Raw genomic sequence first — 21435 nt, forward strand, 5'->3', positions numbered from 1 at the left:
CAGGCTGGGGCGGTGCCAGACAGTTTGTGGATGCGTGTTGACGACGGTGAGTGTCAGGCATGGTACGGTCTGTGGATGGCAGTGAGGGTCAGGCTGGGGGCGGCGGGTGACCGGCGGTGAGGGACAGGCTTGGGATGGTGTTGGACGGTGGTGAGGGTTAGGCTGTTAGGCAGTTACGGACAGGCTGGGGACTGTGTGTGGATGGAGGTGAGTGTCAGGCTGGGTGTGGAGTGTGAACGGCTGTGAGGATAAGGCTAGGGCCGGTGTGTGGGCGGCAATGTGGGTCAGGCTGGGGCGTTATTGGACGGTGGTGAGGGTCAGGCTGGGGCGTTATTGGACAGCAGTGAGGGTCAGGCTGGGGCATTATTGGACGGTGGCGAGGGTCAGGCTGGGGCATTATTGGACGGTGGTGAGGGTCAGGCTGGAGCATTATTGGACAGCAGTGAGGGTCAGGCTGGGGCATTATTGGACGTTGGTGAGGGTCAGGCTGGGGCATTATTGGACAGTGGTGAGGGTCAGGCTGGAGCATTATTGGATGACAGTGAGGATCAGGAGGTGGGTGGTTGGTTGACGACGGAGAGGGTCAGGTTGGAGACAGTGTGTGGGCAGTGCTGAGGGTCAGCCTTGGGGTGGTGTGTTGACGGCGGTGTGGGTCAGGCTGGTGGTGGTGTGTCGACGGTACTGATGGTCATTGTGGGGGTTGTGTGTGGGTGGTGATGAGGGTCAGGCTGGGCTAGTGTGTGGGTGGTGGTGAGGGTCAGGCTGGGAGCGGTGTCTAGACAGCAGTGAGGGTAAGTCTGGGTGCGGTGTGTGGAACGCGGTGAGGTTCAGGGTGAGGGTGATGCGTGGGTGGCAGTGCAGGACAGGCTGGTGACAGTGTGTGGGTGGCAGTGAGGGTCAGACTGGGGGTGGTGTGTGGATGGTGGTGAGAGTCAGGCTGTGGGTGGTGTGTGAATGGTGCTGAGCGAGAGGCTGCTGACGGTGTTGGACTGTGGTGAGGGACAGGCTGGTGGCGGTGTGTTGACGGCGGTGAGAGTCAGGCTAGGGCGGTGCTGGACGATGGTGAGAGTCAGCCTGGGGACTGTGTGTGGACAGCAATGAGGGTAAGGCTGGGGGCAGTGTTCGGATGGCAGTGAGGGACAGGCTGGGGACAGCGTGTGGACGGCAGTGAGGGTCAGGATGGGGTGGTGTGTGGACGGCAGTGAGGGTCAGGCTGGGGACAGCGTGTGGACGGCAGTGAGGGTCAGGCTGTGTGCAGTGTGTGGACGGTGGTGAGGGTCAGGCTGGGGGCAACGTGTCGATGGCAGTGAGCGTCAGGCTGCGTGCAGTGTGTGGACGGCAGTGAGGGTCAGGCTGTGTGCAGTGTGTGGATGGCAGTGAGGGTCAAGCTGGGGGCGGTGTGTGGACGGCGGTGATGGAAAGGCTGGTTGCGGTGTGTGGACAGCGGTGAGGTTCAGGTTTGGGTCAGTGTTCTACGGCCGTGAGCGTCAGGCTCGGGGCGGAGTGTGGGCGGTGGTGAGGGTCTGGCTCGGGGTGTTGTGTGTTCTTGGTGAGGGTCATGTTGTGCGTGGTGTGTGGACGGCAGTGAGGATAAAGCTAGGGGCGGTGTGTGGGATGCCGTGACGATCAGGCTTGTGGCAGTGTTGGACGGCGGTGGTGTCAGGCTGGGGGCGATTGGTGGACAGCGGTGAGGGGCAGGCTGGGGTTGGCATATACACGGTAATGAAGGTCAGGCTGGGGATGGTGTGTAGATGGTGTTGAGGGTCAGGCTTGTGGCAGTGTGAGAACAGCGTTAAGTGTCAGGCAGTGGGCGGTGTCTAGACGGTGGTGAGGGTCATTCTGGGGGCAGTATGTGGGCGACGGTGAGGGTCAGACTTGGGGCAGTAGGTAGACAGCAGTGAGCTTCAGGCTGGGGGCGTTGTGTGGACTGTGGTGATGGTCAGGCTGGGGATGGTGTGTGGGTGTCTGTGAGGTTCAGGCTGGGAGTGGTGTTGGGTGGCGGTGGGTGTCAGGCTGGTGCGGTGTGTGGACAGCGGTGGGGTTCAGGCGGGGGGGTGTATGGGCAGCAGTGAGTTTCAGGCTGGAGGCAGTGTTGGGTGGCGTAGGGTGTCAGCCAGGGGGTGGTGTGTGTTTGAAGGAGACGGTCAGGCTGTGGTCAATGCGTGAATGACAGTGGGGGGTCAGGCTGGTGACGTTGTGTGGGTTGTGGTGAGGGTCAGGCTGTGGGCGGTGTGTGGGCGGTGTGTGGACGGTGGTGAGGGAAAGGCTGGTGATGGTGTTGGACGGTAGTGAGGGACAGGCTGGTGGCGGTGTGTTGACGGCAGTGAGGGTCAGGTTGGAGTGGTGCTGGATGGCGGTGAGAGTCAGCCTGGGGACAGTGTGTGGACAGCAGTGTGGGTCAGGCTGGGGCGGTGTGCAGATGGCAGTGAGGGACAGCCTCAGGGCAATGTTTGGACGGCGGTGAGGGAAAGGCTGGAGGCAGCGTTTGGACGGCGGTGAGGGTCAGGCTTGGGTCAGTGTTGGACGGCGGTGAGCGTCAGGCTGGGGGCGGCATGTGGGCGGTGGCGAGGGTCTGGCTCGGGGAATTGTGTGTTCTCGGTGAGGGTCATGCTGTGGGTGGTGTGTGGGGCCACAGCATGAGGATAATGCTAGGGGCGGTGTGTGGGCGGCCATGATCGTCAGGCTTGTGGCAGTATTGGACGATGGTGGTGTCAGGCTGGGGGCAGTTGGTGGACAGCAGTGAGGGTCAGGCTGGGGTCAGCGTGTACATGGCAGTGAAGGTCAGGCTGGGGATGGTGTGTAGATGGCGTTGAGGGTCAAGCTGGGGGCGGTATGTAGATGGTGGTGAGCGTCAGGCTGGGGGCATTGTGTGGACTACAGTGAGGGTCAGGCTGGGAGTGGTGTGTGGGTGGCTATGATGTTCAGGCTAGGGGCAGTGTTGGGTGGCGGTGGGTGTCAGGCAGGTGTTGCTGTGTGTTCGGATGGGAGAATCAGGCTGGTGTCGGCGTGTGAACGATGGTGGGGGTCAGGCTGCGGGCAGTGAGTGGATGGTTGTGAGGGTCAGGCTGGGGGCGGTGTGTGTACGATGGTGTGGGTCAGGCTGGGGGCGGCGTGTGGATGGTAGTCAGGTTCAGCATGGGGGCGGTGTGTGGACGGCAGTGAGGGTCAGGCTGGGGGTGGTGCGTTGATGGCGTTGAGGGTTAGGCTAGGGGCGGTGTGTGGATGGCGGGGAGGGTCTGGCTGGTTGTGGTGTGTGGACAGCAGTGGGGATCAGGTTTGGCGCAGAGAGTGGATAGCAGCAGTAGTCAGGCTGGGGGTGGTGTGTGGATGGTGATGAGGTTCAGGCTGGGGCGGTGTTGGACGGCGGTGAAGGTCAATTTGGGGTGGGTGTGTGGGAGGTGGTGAGGGTTAGGCTGGGGGTGGTGTGTTCGGCGTCAATGTGGGTCAGCCTGGGGATGGTGTGTGCGCGATGTTGAGGGTCCGGCTGGGGTCAGTGTGTGCGCGGTGATGAGAGTCAGGCTGGTGGCGGTGTGTGGATGGTGGTGAGGGTCAGGCTGGGAGCAGTGTGTAGACAGCAGTGAGGGTGAGGCTGGGTGTGGTGTGTGGACGGCAGTGGAGTTCAGGCTGGGAGCAGTGTGTGGGCAGCAATGAGGGTCATGCTGGAGATGGTGTGTGGGTGGCGGTGAGGGTCAGGCTGGTGGCGGTGTGTGGACGGTGGTGAGGGTCAGGCTAGGAGTGGTGTACGGGCGGCATTGTGGGTCAGGCTGTGGCAGTGTTGCACGGCGGTGGGGGTCAGGCTGGAGGCGGTTGGTGGACAGCGGTGGAGTCAGGCTGGGGGGGGTTGGTAGATGGTGGTGTGGGTCAGCTGGAGCGGTGCAGGATGGCAGTGAGAGTCAGGCTGGGGTGGTGCGGGACGGCAGTGAGAGTCAGGTTGAGGACAGTTTGTGGATGGCTGTGAGGGTCAGGCTGGGAGCGGTGTGCAGTTGGCAGTGAGGGTCAGGCTGGGTGCAGTGTGTAGATATCGGTGAGTGTCAGGCTGTGTGTGGTGTGTGGCCGGCGATGACACACTATGACACTCTCTGACAGACTGTGACACACTCTGTCTCTCTCTGACACTCTGAGACACACTGTGACACTCTGTGACTCTCTCTGAGATTCTGAGACACACTGTGACATTCGCAGACTCTCACTGACACTCTCTGAGACACACTGTGACACTCTCTGACTCTCTCTGACACTCCCCGAAACAAAATATGACATTCTTTGACAGACTGTGACAGACTGTGGCACTCCCTGACACACTATAACACTCTCTGACCGACTGTAACACACTCTGACACATGGTGAAATTCTCTGTGACACTGTGACACTCTTTAAGACACACTGTGACACTCTCTGACTATCTCTGACTCACTCTATAATTCTCTCTAACAGACTATGACACACTGTGACACTCTCTGACAGACTGTGACACCCAATGACACACTCTGACGCTCTCTGATACACAGTGTGAGACTCTCTGTGACACACTGTGACACTCTCTGACAGACTGTGACACACTATGACACTCTCTTAGATACACTGACACTCTCTGACACTCTGCCACACTCTCTAACTCTCTCTGAAACGCACTGTGACACTCTCTGACAGACTGTGATACACTGTGACACTCTCTGACACTCTCTTAGACACACAGTGACACTCTCTGAATCTCTCTGACACTCTCTGAGACACACTGTGACACTCTCTGACAGACTGTGACACTCTCTGACACATGGTGACATATTCTGAGATACTGTGATGTTCTCTGTGACACTGTGACACGTTCCATCTCTCTCTGCTTCCCTGAGACATACTTCCACACTCTCTGACACATTGTGACACTGACTGACTGTGACATTCCCGGACACACGATGACATTCTCTGAGACATTGTGACACTCTCTGAAACACAATGTGACACATTCTGACTCTCTCTGACTCTCTGGGACACACTGTGACACGCTCCGAGATGCACTGTGACACTCTCTAACACACTGTGACACACTGTGACACTCTCTGTCTCTCTCTGACAATCTGAGACACTGTGATACACTGTGACTCTCACTGACTCTCTCTCTGACACTCTCCAAAATACAATGTGGCACTCTCTGACAGACGGTGACAGACTGTGACACTCCCTGACACACTGTAACACTCTCTGACTGGCTGTGACACACTCTGACACATGGTGAAATTCTCTGTGACACTGTGACACTCTGAGACACACTGTGATACTCTCTGTCTCTCTTTCACACTCTGAGACACGCTGTGACACTCTGTGCCTCTCTCTGACACTCTTTGAGATGCACTGTGACACTCTGTGATTCTCTCTGTCACTATCTGAAACACAATGTGGCACTCTCTGACAGACTGTGACAGACTGTGACACTCCCTGACACACAGAAACACTCTCTGATTGACTGTGACACACTCTGACACAAGCTGAAATTATCTGTGACACTGTGACACTCTCTAATAACACTGTGACACTCTCTGAGAGACACTGAGACACTTTCTGTCTTTCTCTGACTCTCTGAGACACACTGTAATACACTCCGAGACACACTGTGACCCTCTTTGTCTCTCTCTCACACTCTCTAAGAGACACTGTGTCACTTTCTGACTCTCTCTGAGAAACACTGTGATACTCTCTGACAGACTGTGACAGACTGTGACACCCCCTGACACACAGAAACACTCTCTGGCCGACTGTGACACACTCTGACACATGGTGAAATTCTCTGTGACATTGTGACACTCTCTAAAACACACTGTGACACTTTCTGAGAGACACTGAGATACTTTCTGTCTCTCTCTGACTCTCTGAGACACACTGTAATACTCTCTGAGACACACTGTGACCCTCTTTGTCTCTCTCTCACACTCTCTGAGACACACTGTGTCACTCTCTGACACTCTCTGAGAAACACTGTGACACTCTCTGACAGACTGTGACAATTTCTGAGACACACGATGACACTCCCTGACCTACTGTGACACTCTCTGACACACGGTGACATTTTCTGCGACACTGCCACACTCTCTGAGACACACTGTGACACTTTCCGTCTCTCTCTGACTCCCTGAGACACACTGTGACACTCTCCGAGATAGACTGTGACACTCTCTGACTCTCTCTGAGACACACTGTGACACTCACTGACTCTCCCTGAGGCACAGTATGACATACTGTGACACTCTCTGACTTACGCTGACGCTCTCTGAGACACACTGTGACACTCTCTGACATTCTCTGAGACACACTGTGGCACTTTCTCACAGAATGTGACCCTCTCGGAGCCAAATGCTGACACTATCTGACACTCTCTGAGACACAGTATGACACACTGTGACACTTTCTGACTCTCTCTGACACACTCTGAAATACAATGTAACATTCTCTGACACACTGTCACAATGTGACACTCTCTGAGACAAACTGTGACTCTTTCTGACTCTCTCTGAGTCTCTGAGACACACTGTCATCCTCTCTTAGATACACTGCGACACACTGTGACACTCTCTGACAGACTGTATCACACTGAGACTCTCTCAAAGACAGGCTGTGACACTTTCTGACTCTCTCTCTGACTCTCTGAGACACAATGTGACACTCTCGGACTCTCTCTGAAACTCTTAGACAGACTGTTACACTCCCTGACTCCCTCTTACACTCTCTCAGAAACACTGTAACACTCTCAGACTCTGTCTGATACTTTGAGATGCACTGTGACATTCTCTGATCCTATCTGGCACTCACTGAGACACACTGTGACACTCTCTGACTCTCTGAAACACACTGTGGCACTCGCTGACAGATTGTAACACATTCTGGCTCTCCCTGAATTTCTGAGACACACTGTGACCCTCTCTGACACTCTCTGCGGCACACTGTGACACTCTCTGACACACGCTGAGACACACTGTGACACTCTCTGGCAATCTCTCATACACACTGTGACACACTCTGAGACACATTGTGACACTCTCTGACACTCTCTAAGACAAGCTGTGACTCTTTCTGACTCTCTCTGACTCTCCGAGTCACACTGTCATCCTCTCTCAGGCACACTGTAACACTCTTTGACTCTGTCCGATACTTTGAGATGCACTGTGACATTCTCTGATCCTACCTGGCACTCTCTGAGACACACTGGGACACCCTCTGAGTCTCTCTGAAACACACTGTGACACTCGCTGACAGATTGTGACAGATTCTGACTCACCCTGAATTTTTGAGACACATTGTGACCCTCTCTGACAAACGCTGAGACACAATGTGATACTCTCTGACACTCTCTCAAACACACTGTGCCACTCTTTGAGAAACACTATGACACTCTCTGACTCTCTCTGAGACGCACTGTGACACTCACAGAGGCACACTGTGACACTCTCTGACAGACTGTGACAAACTGTGACACTCTCTGAGAGACACTGTGACACTTTCTGTCTCTCTCTGACTCTCTCTGAGACACACTGTGACACTCTCTGACCCGTTCTGACACTCTCTGAGACAAATTGTGAGACTCACTGACGTTCTCGAAATCTCCCTGTTACACACTGTGACAATCTCTGACACTTTCTGAGACACACTGTGATACAGTCTGACTCTCTCTGGCACTCTCTGAGGTACATTATGACATACTGTGACACTCTCTGACTCACTCTGACACTCTCTGAGACACACTGTGACACTCTCACACAGACTGTGACCCTCTCTGAGCCAAATGCTGACACTCTCTGAGACACTGTATGACACACTGTGACACGTTCTGACACACTCTGAAATACAATGTAACATTCTCTGACAGACTGTCACAATGTGACACTCTCTGAGACAAACTGTGACACTTTCTGACTCTCTCTGACTCTCTAAAACACACTGTCATCCTCTCTTCGATGCACTGTGACACTCTCTGAAGCACACTGTGACACTCTGACAGACTGTGTCGCACTGAGACACTCTCAAGACAGATTGTGACCCTTTCTGTCTCTCTCTCTCTGACTCTCTGAGACACACTGTGACACTCACTGAGACACAATCTGACACTCTCCAAAACTCTCAGACACACTGTGACACTCTCTGACTTTCACTGACACTTTGAGACGTACTTTGACACTCTCTGATCCTATCTGACAATCTCTGAGACACACTGTGACACTCTCTGACTCTCTCTGAAACACACTGTGACACTCGCTGACAGACTGCGACACTTTCTGACTCTCCCTGAATTTCTGAGACACACTGTGACACTCTCTGACTCTCTCTGAAACTCTCTGTGGCACTCTCTGACACACGCGGTGACACACTGTGACACTCTCTGAATCTCTCTGAAATTCTCTGTGACACACTCTGACATATGCTGAGACACACCGGGAACTCTGGCACTTTCTCAAACACACTGTGACACTCTCCGATCCTATCTGACACTCTCTGAGACAACTGTGACACTTTCTGACTCTCTCTGACTCTCTGAAACACACTGTCATCCTCTCTTAGACGCACTGTGATACTCTCTGAGGCACATTGTGACTCTCTCTGACAGACTGTGTCACATTGAGACACTCTCAAAACAGATTGTGACACTTTCTGACTCTTTCCCTGACTCCCTGAGACACACTGTGACACTCACCGAGACACACGGTGACACTCTCTGACTCTCTCTGAGGCGCACTGTGATACTCTCTGACAGACTGTGATACACTGAAACACTCTCTGAGAGACTGCGACACTCTGTGGGACACACTGTGATACTCTCTAACTCTCTCTGAGGCGCACTGTGACACTCTCTGACAGACTGTGATACACTGAAACACTCTCTGAAAGACTGCGACACTCTGTGAGACACACTGTGACACTCTCTGACATTCTCTGAAACACACTGTGACACCCCCTGACTCTCGCTGAGACACACTGTGACACTCACTGTCTCTGACACTCTCTGACTCACTCTGACACTCTCTGAAACACACTGTGAAACATTCTGACTGTGAAACAGTATGACACTCTCTCAGACACAGTATGACACACTGTGACACTTACTGTCTCTCTCTCTGACACACTCTGAAATACAAAGTAATATTCTCTGACAGACTGTGTCCCTCTCTGAGCCAAATGCTGACACTCTCTGACGCTCTATGAGACACAAAATGACACACTGTGATACATTCTGACTCTCTCTGACACACTCTGAAATACAATGTAACAGTCTCTGACAGATTGTCACAATGTGACTCTCTCTGAGACAAACTGTGACACTCTCTGACTCTCTCTAACACTGTCTGAGACACACTGTGACACTCTGTGACTCTATCTGCCACACTGGAACACACTATGACTCTCTCTGTCCCTCTCTGAGACGCACTGTGACACACTCTGACAGACTGCGACACATCAGGGACACACCGAGACACTCTCTGACACACTGTGACACACTCTGACAGATGGTGACATTTTCTGAGACACTGTGACACTCTCTGAGACACACTGTGAGACTTGCTGTCTTTCTCTGACTCTTTGATACTCGGTCACTCTCTGAGACACACTGTAACATTTTTGACACTCACACTCTCTGAGACACACTGTGTCACTCTCTGACTCTCTCTGAAACACACAGTGGCACTCGCTGACAGATTGTGACACATTCTGTTCTCTCTGAATTTCTGAGACACACTGTGACCCTCTCTGACACTCTCTGAGGCACACTGTGACACTCTCTGACACACGCTGAGACACACTGTGACACTCTCTGGCATTCTCTCATACACACTGTGACATTCTCTGAGACACATTATGACACTCTCTCACACTCTCTGAGACAAGCTGTGACACATTCTGACTCTCTCTGACTCTCCGAGACACACTGTCATCCTCTCTCAGACACACTGTAACACTCTCTGACTCTGTCTGATACTTTGAGATGCACTGTGACATTCGCTGATCCTATCTGGCACTCTCTGAGACACACTGGGACACTCTCTGATTCTCTCTGAAACACACTGTGACACTCTCTGACCGGTTCTGACACTCTCTGAGACAGACTGTGAGACTCACTGACATTCTCGAACTCTCCCTGTTACACACTGTGACAATCTCTGACACTCTGTGAGACACACTGTGATACAGTCTGACTCTCTCTGGCACTCTCTGAGGTACAGTATTACATACTGTGACAGTCTCTGACTCAATCTGACACTCTCTGAGACACATTGTGACACTCTCTCACAGACTGTGACCCTGTCTGAGCCAAATGCTGACACTCTCTGACACTCTCTGAGACACAGTATGACACAAAGTGACACGTTCTGACACACTCTAAAATACAATGTAACATTCTCCGAGACAAACTGTGACACTTTTTGACTCTCTCTGACACACTCTGAAATACAATGTAACATTCTCTGACAGACTGTCACAATGTGACACTCTGATACAATCTGTGACACTTTCTGACTCTCTCTGACTCTCTGAAACACACTGTCATCCTCTCTTAGACGCACTGTGACACTCTCTGAGGCACACTGTAACAGTCAGACAGACTGTGTCACACTGAGACACTCTCAAGAGACATTGTGAAGTTTTCTGTCTCTTGTCTCTGACTCTCTGAGACGAACTGTGACACTCACTGAGACACAATGTGACACTCTCTGACTCTCTCTGAAACTCTCACATACACTGTGACACTCTCTGAGACACACTATTACACTCTCTGACACTCGCTGAGACACAATGTGACACTCTCTGACACTCTCTCAAACACACTGCGACACTCTCTGAGACATATTGTGACACTCTCTGAGGGACTGTGACACACTGTGACACTCTCTGACAGTCGCCGAGGCACTGGGACACTCTCTCACTCTCTGTGACTATTTGAGACACACTGTGACACTCTCTGACTCTCCTTGAAACACACTGTGACACTCTCTGACAGAGTGTGACAGACTGTGACACCCTCAAACACAGAATGTGTCACTTTCTGACTCTTTGAGATGCACTGTGACACTCACAGAGACATACTGTGACACTCTCTGACAGACTGTGACAAACTGTGACACTCTCTGAGAGACACTGTGACACTTTCTGTCTCTCTCTGACTCTCTCTGAGACACACTGTGACACTCTCTGACCCGTTCTGACACTCTCTGAGACAAATTGTGAGACTCACTGACATTCTCGAACTCTCCCTGTTACACACTGTGACAATCTCTGACACTTTCTGAGACACACTGTGACACTCTCTCACAGTCTGACTCTCTCTGAGGTACAGTATGACATACTGTGACACTCTCTGACTCACTCTGACACTCTCTGAGACACACTGTGACACTCTCTCACAGTTTGTGACCCTCTCTGAGCCAAATGCTGACACTCTCTGAGACACTGTATGACACACTGTGACACGTTCTGACACACTCTGAAATACAATGTAACATTCTCTGACAGACTGTCACAATGTGACAATCTCTGAGACAAACTGTGACACTTTCTGACTCTCTCTGACTCTCTAAAACACACTGTCATCCTGTCTTCGATGCACTGTGACACTCTCTGAAGCACACTGTGATACTCTGACAGACTGTGTCACACTGAGGCACTCTCAAGACAGAATGTGACCCTTTCTGTCTCTCTCTCTCTGACTCTCTGAGACGCACTGTGACACTCACTGAGACACAATCTGACACTCTCTGACTCTCTCCGAAACTCTCAGACACACTGTGACACTCTCTGACTCTCTCTGACACACTCAGACACACCGTGACACTCTCTGACTTTCACTGACACTTTGAGACGCACTTTGACACTCTCTGATCCTATCTGACAATCTCTGAGACACACTGTGACACTCTCTGACTCTCTCTGAAACACACTGTGACACTCGCTGACAGACTGTGACACTTTCTGACTCTCCCTGAATCGCTGAGACACACTGTGACACTCTCTGACTCTCTCTGAAACTCTCTGTGGCACTCTCTGACACACGCTGTGATACACTGTGACACTCTGTGAATCTCTCTGAAACTCTCTGTGACACACTCTGACATATGCTGAGACACACCGGGAACTCTGGCACTTTCTCAAACACACTGTGACACTCTCCGATCCTATCTGACACTCTCTGAGACAGACTGTGACACTTTCTGACTCTCTCTGACACTCTGAAACACACTGTCATCCTCTCTTAGACGCACTGTGACACTCTCTGAGGCACACTGTGACTCTCTCTGACAGACTGTGTCACACTGAGACACTCTCAAAAGAGTTTGTGACACTTTCTGACTCTTTCCCTGACTCTCTGAGACACACTGTGACACTCACTGAGACACACGGTGACACTCTCTGACTCTCTCTGAGGCGCACTGTGACACTCTCTGACAGACTGTGATACACTGAAACACACTGTGACACTCTCTGACCCTCTAAGGAGCACTGTGACACTCTCTGACAGACTGTGATACACTGAAACACTCTCTGAGAGACTGCGACACTCTGTGAGACACACTGTGACACTCTCTGACATTCTCTGAAACACACTGTGACACCCCCTGACTCTCGCTGAGACACACTGTGATACTCACTGTCTCTGACACTCTCTGACTCACTCTGACACTCTCTGAAGCACACTGTGAAACAGTCTGACTTTCAATGACACTCTCTCAGACACAGTATGACACACTTTGACACTTACTGTCTCTCTCTGACACACTCTGAAATACAATGTAACATTCTCTGACAGACTGTGTCCCTCTCTGAGCCAAATGCTGACACTCTCTGAGACACAGTATGACACACTGTACAAATTTCTGACTCTCTCTGACAAACTCTGAAATACAATGTAAGATTCTCTGACAGACTGCCACAATGTGACACTCTCTGAGACAAACTGTGACACTTCCAGACTCTTTCTGACTCTCTGAGACACACTGTGACACTCTCTGACACTCTCTGAGGCACACTGTGACACTCTATGACAGACTGTGTCCCACTGAGACACTCTCAAAGACAGATTGTGACACTTTCTGTCTCTCTCTCTCTCTGAGACACACTGTGACACTCACTGAGACACAATGGGACACTCTCTGACTCTTTCTGAAACTCTCTCACACACTGTGACACTCTCTGATCGTATCTGACGCTCTGGGACACACTGTGACACTCTCTGACTCTCTCTGAAACACACTGTGACACTCGCTGACAGATTGTGACACTTTCTGACTCTCCCTGAATCTCTGAGACACACTGTGACTCTCTCAGACTCTCTTTGAAACTCTCTGTAACACTCTCTGACACATGCTGAGACACACTGTGACACACTCTGGCACTTTATCCAACACACTGTCACACTCTCTGATCCTATCTGACGCTCTCTGAGACACACTGTGACACTTTCTGGCTCTCTCTGACTCTCTGAGACACACTGTGACACTCTCTGAGACACACTGTGACACTCTCTGACTCTCTCTCAGTCGCACTGTAACACTCGCTGACAGACTGCGATACACTGAAACACACTGTGACACTCTCTGACAGACTGCAACACACTGAAACACTCTCTGAGAGACTGTGACATTCTTTGAGACAGACCGTGACACTCTCTGACATTCTCTGAATCACACTGTGACACTCTCTGACAGACTGTGACACACTCTGACACACACTGTGACACTCTCTGACATTCTTTGAAACACACTGTGATACTCTCTGACTGACTGTGACACACTCCGACACACTCTGCGACCCACTGTGACACTCTTTGACTGTCTCTGAAACACACTGCGACACTCTCTGAGGGACTGTGATACACTGTGACACTCTCTGAGACACACTGGGACCCTATCTGACAATTTGAGATGATCTGTGACACTCTCTGACAGACTGCGACACACTGTGACACACTCTGACACACACTGTGAAACTCGCTGACAATCTTTTAAACGCACTGTGACAATCTCTGACAAACTGTGACACACTCTGACACACTGTGTGACACAGTGGGATGCTGTCTCACAATTTGACACGCACTGTGACACTCTCTGATCCTATCCAACGCACGCTGATACACACTGTGAAACTCTCTGAGACTCTCTGAGACACACTGGGACCTTCTTTGAGATTGGGAGGTGCACTATGACCTCTGACAGCAAGTGACACACTGTGACACACACTGACACACACTGTGACACTCTCAGACAGACTGTGACACCATATGACGCCCCCTGACTCTCTCTGACATTTTGAGATGCACTGTGACACTCTCTGATCCTATCTGACACTCTCAGAGACACACTGTGACACTCTCAGACTCTCTGAAACACACTGCGACACTATCTGAGAAACTATTACAAACTGTGACACTCTCTGAGACACACTGGGAACTTCACTGAGATTTTGAGATGCACTGTGACACACTCTTCCAGAAGGTGACACACTGGGACACACTCTGACACTCTATAAGACACTCTGTGACATTCTCTGACACACACTGTGACACTCTCTGACTTTCTTTGAAACACACTGTGATACTCTCTGACTGACTGTGACACACTCCGACACACTCTGTGACACACTGGGACCCTCTCTGACAATTTGACACGCACTCTCTGACAGACTCTGACACACACTGTGACACTCTCTGACATTCTTTGAAACACACTGTGATACTCTCTGACTGACTGTGACACACTCCGACACACTCTGTGACACACTGGGACCCTCTCTGACAATTTGACACGCACTGTGACACTCTCTGACAGACTCTGATGCACACTGTGACAATCTCTGACAGACTGTGACACACTCTGATACTATCTGCGACACACTGGGACCCTCTCTGACAATTTGAGATGCACTATAACACTCTCTGATCCTATCCGACACTCTCTGAGACACACTGTGACACTCTCAGAAAACTGTCTGAAAAGCACTGTGACACTCTCTGACAGACTGTGGCACACTCTGACACACTGTGACACTCTCTGACACTTTGAGACACACTTTGACACTCTCTGATCCTATCTGACACTCTCTCAGACACACCGTGACACTCTCTGACTCACTCTGACATCTCTGAGACACACTGTGACACTCTCTGACATTCTTTGAAACACACTGTGATACTCTCTGACTGACTGTGACACACTCCAACACACTCTGCGACACACTGTGTCACTCTTTGATTGTCTCTGAAACACACTGCGACACTCTCTGAGGGACTGCGATACACTGTGACACTCTCTGAGACACACTGGGACCCTATCTGACAATTTGAGACGATCTGTGACACTCTCTGACAGACTGTGACAGACTCTGACACACACTGTGACACTAGCTGACAATCTTTGAAACACACTCTGACAATCTCTGACAAACTGTGACACACTCTGACACACTGTGTGACACAGTGGGATGCTGTCTCACAATTTGACACGCACTGTGACACTCTCTGATCCTATCCAACACATGCTGAGATACACTGTGACACTCTCTGAGACTCTCTGAGACACACTGGGACTCTCTTTGAGATTTTGAGATGCATTGTGACACTCTCTGACAGAAAGTGACACACTGTGACACACTGTGACACTTTCTGACATTCTTTGAAACACAATGTGACACTCTATGACAGACTGTGACACTCTGACTCTCTCTAAGACTCTCTTAGACACACTGAGACACTCTCTGAGACGCACTGTGACACTGTCTGATCTTATCTGACACTCTCTGAGACTCACTGTGATACTCGTTGACTCTCTCTGAAACACACTGTGACATTCTCTGAGACACACTGTGACACTCGCTGACTTTCTCTAAAACACAATGTTACATTCTCTGACAGACTGTGACACACTGTGGCAGTCTCAGACACAGACTGTGGCACTTTCTGAGACTCCCTGTCTCTCTGACACACACTGTGACACTCTCTGACCCTATCGCACTCTCTCTGAGACACACTGTGACACTCTCTGACAGACTGTGACACACTGTGACACACTCTAACACTTTCGTAGACACACTGCGACACTTTTGGACTCTCTCTCTGACTCTCTGAGACACACTGTGATACTTTCTTAGACAGTTTGTGACACTTTTTGATTCTCTCTGACACTCTCTGAGGCACGCTGTGACACTCTATGACCGACTGTGACACACTGAGACAGTCTCAAAGACAGACTGTGACACACTCTCTGACTCAATCTAAAATATACTGTATACTTCTCTGACAGACTGTGACACACTGTGACACTGTCTGAGAGAAACTGTGATACTCTCTGACTCTATCTGAGGCTCACTGTGACAATCTCTGACAGACTGTGACACACTGAAACACACTTTAAACTCTCTCTGACACTCTCTTAGACACACTGTGCCACTCTCTGACTCTCGCTGACACTTTGAGACGCACTATGACACGCTCTGATCCTATCTGACACTCTCTGAGACACACTGTGACACTCTCTGACACTCTCTGAGACACACTGTGACACTCCCTGACTCTCTGAAACATACTGGTACACTCTCTGAAAGTCTGTGACACACTCTGAGACCCTCTGAGACATGCTGGGACACTCTCTGAGATTTTGAGATGCACTGTGACACTCTCTGACAGAAAGTGACACATTGTAACACACTCTGACTCTCTATAAGACACTATATGACACTCTTTGACATTCTTTGAAACACACTGTGACACTCTCTGACAGACTGTGACACACTCTGACACGCTCTGCAACGCAGCGGGACCCTCTCTGACAATTTGACATGCACTGGGACACTCTGTGATCCTATCCAACACACTCTGAGACACACTGTGACGCTCTCTGACACTCTCTGAAAAGCACTGTGACACTCTCTAACAGACTGTGACAAACTGTGACACTCCCTGAAAGACACTGTGACACTCTCTGACAGACTGAGACACACTGTGACACTCTCTGAGACACAATGTAACACTCTCTGACAGACTGTGACACCCTGACTCTCTCTGAGACTCTCTTAGACACACTGAGACACTCTTTGAGACGCACTGTGACACTGTCTGATCTTATCTGACACTCTCTGAGACACACTATCGCACTCTCTAACAGACTGTGACACACTGTGGCACTTTGAGAAGCACCGTGACACTCTCTCATCCTATCTGACACACTCTGGGACACACTGTGACACTCTCTGACTCTCTCTGAATGGCACTGTGCCACTCTCTGAAAGACATTGCTACACTCTCTGACAGACCGTGACACACTGTGACACTCTCAGAGACAGACTATGACACTTTTTGACTCTCCCTGTCTCTCTGACACACACTGTGAAGCTCTCTGATCCGATCGGACTCTCTCTGAGACACACTGTGACACTCTCTGACAGACTGTGACACACTGTGACACTCTCTGACACTTTCATAGACACACTGTGACACTTTCTGACTCTCGGAGAGACACACTGTGACATCTCTTAGAGAGTTTGTGACACTATCTCACTCTCTCTGACACTCTCTTACTCAGACTGTGACACTCTCTGACAGACTGTGACACACTGAGACACTCTCTGAGACAGACTGTGACGCTTTCTGACTCTCTCTGACTCACTCTTACATGTACTGTGAACTTCCCTGACAGATTGTGACACACTGTCACACTCTCTGAGAGAAACTGTGCCACTTTCTGACTCTCTCTGAATCTCTGAGACACACTGTGACACTTTCTGACTCTCTCTGAGACACACTATGACACTCTCTGACACACAATGACACTCTCTGAGACAGACTGTGACACCTTCTTACTCTCTCTGAATCTCTGAGACACACTGTGACACTTTCTGACTCTCTCTGGGACACTCTGCAATACACAGATTGTATCTCACAGTGACACTCTGTGAGAAATACTGTGACACTTTCTAACTCTCTCTGACTCTCTGAGACACACTGTAACACTCTATCATATACACTGTGACCCTCTCTGATACTCTCGTAAACACATATTGACATTCTCTGACTCTCTCTGACACTCTCTAAGGCACACTATGACACTCTCTGAATGACTGTGACACACTGAGGCACTCTCCAAAACAGACTGAGACATTTTCTGACTCTCTGACACTCTTTAAGGCGCACTGTGAGACACTCTGACAGACTGTGACACACTGTGACACTCTCAAAGACAGACAGCGACACTTTCTGACTCCCTCTGAATCTCTGAGACACACCGTGACTCTTTCTGACTCCCTCTGAATCTCTGAGACACGCTGTGACACGCTCTTACAGTCGGTGACACACTGTGGTACTTTCTGATTCTCTCTGAGACACACTATGACACTCTCTGACACACTGTGACATTCTCTGAGACAGACTGTAACACTTTCTGACTCTCTCTGAATCTCTGAGACAAACTGTGAAACTTTCTGACTCTCTCTGACTCTCTGAGACACACTGTGACGCTCTATCAGATACACCGTGACCCTCTCTGATACTCTCTTAACCACATATTGACATTCTCTGACTCTCTCTGACACTCTCTAAGGCACACTATGACACTCTCTGAATGACTGTGACACACTGACGCACTCTCTGAAACAGACTGTGACATTTTCTGACTCTCTCTGACACTCTAAGACAAACTGTGACATTCTCTGACATTCTTTGAAACACACTGTGACCTTCTCTGACAGACTGTGACACACTCTGACACTGTCTGCGACACACTGGGACCCTCTCTGACAATTTGAGACACACTGTGACACTCTCTGACACTCTCTGAAAAGCACTGTGACACTCTCTGACATACTGTGACACACTGTGACAATCTCTGTGACGAACTGTGACACTCTCTGATCTTATCTGACACTCTCTGAAAAGCACTGTGACACTCTCTGACAGACTGTGACACACTGTGACACTCTATGGCACTTTGAGACGCGCTGTGACACTCTCTGATCCTATCTGACAATCACGGAGATGCACTGCGACAGTCTCTGACTCTCTCTGACACTTTGAGACACACTGTGAGACTCTCTGACAGACTGTGAACACTATGACACTCTCAAAGACAGATAGTGACCCTTTCTGACCTCCTCTGAATCTCTGAGACACACTGTGACACGCTCTTACAGTCGGTGATACACTGTGACACTTTATGATTCTCTCTGAGACACACTGTGACACTTTCTGAGACAGACTGTGACACTTTCTGACTCTCTCTGAATCTCTGAGACACACTGTGACACTTTCTGACTCTCTCTGAGCCACTCTGCAATGCACTGTAAGATTCTCGGACAGATTGTATCTCACAGTGACACTCTGTGAGAAATACTGTGACACTTTCTGACTCTGACTCTCTGAGACACACTGTGACACTCTATTAGATACACTGTGACCTTCTCTGATACTCTCTTAAACACATATTGACATTCTCTGAATCTCTCTGACACTCTCTAAGGCACACTATGACACTCTCTGTATGACTGTGACACACTGAGGCACTCTCCAAAACAGACTGTGACATTTTCTGACTCTCTCTGACACTCTTTGAGGCACACTGTGAAACTCTCTTCAGACTGTGACACACTGTGACACCGTCTCAGACAGACTGTGACACGTTCTACCTCTCTCTGACTCTCTGAGACACACTGTGACACTGTCTGAGATACACTGTGACACTCTCTGACACACTGTGTCACTCTTTGAGACACACTGTGTCACGTGCTGAAATACGGTGACATTTTCTGAGAAACTGTGACTCTCTCTGAGACACACTGTGTCATTTTCTGTCTCTCTCTGATTCCCCGAGACGCACTGTGACACTCTCTGACACACACTGTGACACTTTCTGACTTTCTCTGTGACACACTGTGATACAGTCTGCTCTATCATCCACTCTCTGAGGCACAGTATGACATACTGTGACACTCTCTGACTCACTCTGACATCTCTGAGACACACTGTGACACTCTCTCACAGACTGAGACACTCTCTGAGCCTAATGCTGACACTCTCTGACACTCACTGAGACACACTGTAACACTCTCTCACAGACTATGACGCTCTCTGAGCCAAATGCTGACACTTTCTGACTCTCTCTGACTCTCTAAGACAAACTGTGACACTCTCTGACATTCTTTGAAACACACTGTAACCCTCTCTGACAGACTGTGACACACTCTGACACTGTCTGCGACACACTGGTACCCTCTCTGACAATTTGAGACACACTGTGACACTCTCTGACACTCTCGGAAAAGCACTGTGACACTCTCTGACAGACTGTGACACACTGTGACACTCTCTGAGACAGACTGTGACAGTCTCTGATCTTATCTGACACTCTCTGAGACACACTGTGACACTCTCTGACAGACTGTGACACACTGTGACACTCTCTGGAACTTTGAGACGCACTGCGAAACTCTCTGAGCCTATCTGACTCTCTCCGTCACACACTGTGACACTCTCTGAAACACACTGTAATACGCTCTGACAGACTGTGACACACTGTGACAAACTCTGACACTCACCGAGGCACACTGGGGCACTCTCTGACTCCCTCAGACAATTTGAGACACACTGTGACACTCTCTGATCCTATCTGACACTCTCTGAGACACACTGTGACACTCTCTGACTCTCTCTGAGACACACTGTGACATTCTCTGAGACACATTGTGACACTCTCTGACTCTCTCTGAAACACAATGTAACACGCTCTGACGGACTGTGACACACTGTGACACTCTCTGGCACTTTGAGACGCACTGTGACACTCTCTGAGCCTATCTGACACTCTCCGTGACACTCTGTGACACTCTCTGAAACACATTGTAATACGCTCTGACAGACTGTGACACACTGTGACAAACTCTGACACTCACTGAGGCACACTGGGGCACTCTCTAACTCCCTCTGACAATTTGCGATACACTGTGACACACTCTCTGATCCTATCTGACACTCTCTGAGACACACTGTGACGCTCTCTGACAGACTGTGACACACTGTGACACTCTCAAAGGCAGACTGTGACATTTTCTAACTCTCTCTGACACTCTTTGAGGCACACTGTGACACCCGCTGACAGACAGTGACAAACTGAGGCACTCTCCAAGACAGACTGTGACACTTTCATTCTCTCTCGGACTCTCGCTGAAATTTACTGTAACCTTCTCTGACTCTCTGAGACACACTGTGACACTCTCTGACGCTCTCTGAGACACACTGTGACACTGTCTGAGACACACTGTGACGCTCTCTGACACACTGTGTCACTCTCTGAGACACACTATGTCACGCGCTGACATACGGTGACATTTTCTGAGAAACTGTGACTCTCTCTGAGACACACTGTGTCATTTTCTGTCTCTCTCTGATTACCCGAGATGCACTGTGACACTCTCTGACTTTCT

This window comes from Chiloscyllium punctatum, chromosome 19, assembly GCF_047496795.1.
Source record: "Chiloscyllium punctatum isolate Juve2018m chromosome 19, sChiPun1.3, whole genome shotgun sequence".
Lineage (NCBI taxonomy): Eukaryota > Metazoa > Chordata > Chondrichthyes > Orectolobiformes > Hemiscylliidae > Chiloscyllium > Chiloscyllium punctatum.